A 2889-nucleotide genomic window follows, 5' to 3' on the forward strand; every position below is an offset into this window, starting at 1 on the left:
CAATTTCACTTTGTATGATATGATATACTGATTTTTTCATAAAATTTTAAGCTTAACTTCACTTGTTGTATTATGGGCCTATTTACACAAATTTAAACTTAAACGGTTTAATCTCAAGATTAGACAAAGTAAAGGGATTTTGTGGTGATAATGTTATTCGGCAGCATATGTGATTATAAATGTGAGAAATTTTGTCATACAAAGATGGAGATGTAGTGGACATTATTTCTCAGTTTCAAATCCCTTGGCCCGCATACATTTTATGTAGAGGCGATCATTAACGGGCTTGGGTCAGTCATGGATAAGCCTACACTTGAAAAAATTGTCCGGCATGCCTAATTTTATTACCCGTGTCTATTTCAGTGGCCCTAATTTATTGTCCAAGCCCGCCCATCAAAATAAGTGATCCTACCCGTGGGCTTGTGGACTTAAAACTGTAAATAAAATCCGGTTGTTAACTAATACAAAATTACCTACTACCAATATTAAAGTAGGTTTATGAACTTTTTTCTTTTGCTCGACTTCATTTTACTCAAGTTTACATAAAAAAAAAATAGTTAGTTTATTGCTATATATACATTTTTTTTGTTGTTATTAAAGTTTTGATGTAGATAAAAATAGGAAAATCTTTTTTTAAGTGGGCCGGCCTATTGACATTTCTCTTAGTCTATACCTGCCCATTAATTTTAGCAGGGTTATCTATGTTGTCCGTTCCAGTTATTTTTAGTATATTTTTATGATTAATCCGCTTAAATAATGGATTAAGTAGAACGGGTCAAATGTACCGACCCACACTTGATCAATATAATGCCCTTATGTCATACATTTGTTTTTAAGTTTATATTACAATTACAAGGACTATCCCACGACTAATAACATATGGATCTTGAACGATCATATTAAAGAAGCAATGTAATTAATTTACAACCGATGTGATTATAGACAATTTAAGATGACTTTATCAGACTGTAAACGATCGTGTTCTAAATTAATGTTATGATGATCCTGTTTCTTTCTCTCATTTTGAACAAGAATCGTCTTTAAAAAAGCAAAAGGGTTTTTCTATATGGTAACTCTGTGTTTTTTCAAATTCTACACGGTAACCCTACTTTTCAGAGAACACACATGGTAACCCTCAACTTTATTAATACGTATTACCGTGACCCTTAACTTTTTTTCCGTCAATTTTGTCCGTTAAGCATGTGACGTGGCCAATTGAATTTTGAGATTTTCTACAAAGTAACCCTATATTTTTTAAAATTCTACAATAAGATAACCCTACTTTTTCTACAAATCACACGTGCATAAAAACATAATCCCTTAATTAATCTTCTTTTCACAACTTTACTCGATTAAACCCAAATTGTCAAATTCACCCTCATTACCCTTCAATTAACCGAGTTTTGAAAAAAAATTCAATAAGAACTTTATTTGATATCAAAAAATTCCCAATAAATATTCTAAATACCAAAGTAAAACTGTAAAAGTACTCTATACCAAACATTATAACAGTCAATCCCAAATTTAATTCATAGCGTTAATCTAATTAAAAAACTTTTGTTTTTAAAATCTCAACAAATAACCCAAAACTGAAAAATGTTGTAAACGCAATAATGACTTACTTCAGTTATTCGACAAATTGACACAATAAAGTTGGTTACAATTGAGGAATTAGTTAATGTATTATACAACTGGTTGTATATACGACTTAGTTAATGTAACTGAGCGTTGTTAGAAAATTGTCGAGCTCTATTAACAAAATTATTGAGCTATGGTACAAAGTTATTGAGTTTACCAAAATAATTATTAAGCTCAATAACTTCGCAAAATAGATTTATAACTTGTAAAATAGCTCAACAACTTTGTGAAGGGCTCAACAACTTTGAGGCGGTTGTACAATGCTATTATACAACTGGTTGTAGGATAGTATTTGTGAACTAAGGTGAACAACGGTCACTAAAAAAGAAAACAGAAAGATTCAAATCACATTTTGCATGACCAACATGATTTTCTTATTCCAAGTTTATTTTGACACAAATCAATAAGTTTATAACCAATTCTTCCACTTTCACTAGCTAATTCCTTGTGGAGCGATCAACTTTGGCAAAATGGAGCAAAGAATTTCCGATATCATATATATTGCGATGATCTATTTGCTGAAAAGCTCTAAGAACAGTCATATGTCCTCCATCAGATTTAATCTCTATGAATGGCAAGCAAAACATAATGTCTATTATCTTCAAAGCTGAAATAAAATGATGCTCTTTCGTCCAGAATAAAGTCAGCCCTGTTTTCGAAATGGTACGTAATTTTAGGTAGGTCATGTATGTTGGAAATAGGGGCTTTATTTAGCAAAGTCATTTTTCCATATTGTCCCACATTGGTGAGGAAAAGAAAGATGTATGTGTTTATATATCTCATCTTGCCTTACACTATCACTAGTGGGTCAAGGGAGGCTTTTGTGGAAGCCTTGCGAGGTGCTTAATTCAGCTCGCACACGCGCGTGCGCGCCGTGCCCGTGCCCGTGCCCGGCCCGGCCCGGATTCGTGATACGGGATTTGGCAATCGCCCGCGGCGGGCTATGCCTATCTTTTTGGGCCGAGTGTGTGTTTTTGCTGCTTCTGTTTTGGTGTCAAAACAGAATGAGAAACAGTCAATCCGACTGTTAGTGTGTAAGCAAAAGGCTCCTGTTCTTCAGGCCTTGACTGCTGCAGTTTAGGGGCACGTTTTTAGCTTCGAATCGCTGCTCGGTTCTTATAAATAAGACCCTCCACTCGGCTTGAAACACATTCCTCAACACTCTTCTTCCTCTCTTCTCTTCGTTCTCTAAATTATTTACGGGTATTGCTTAATTTCGTTTCCAAGTCTCTCTGTCACGAGTGGGCGTGA

The sequence above is a fragment of the Silene latifolia genome, chromosome Y, assembly GCF_048544455.1.
Source record: "Silene latifolia isolate original U9 population chromosome Y, ASM4854445v1, whole genome shotgun sequence".
NCBI lineage: Eukaryota > Viridiplantae > Streptophyta > Magnoliopsida > Caryophyllales > Caryophyllaceae > Silene > Silene latifolia.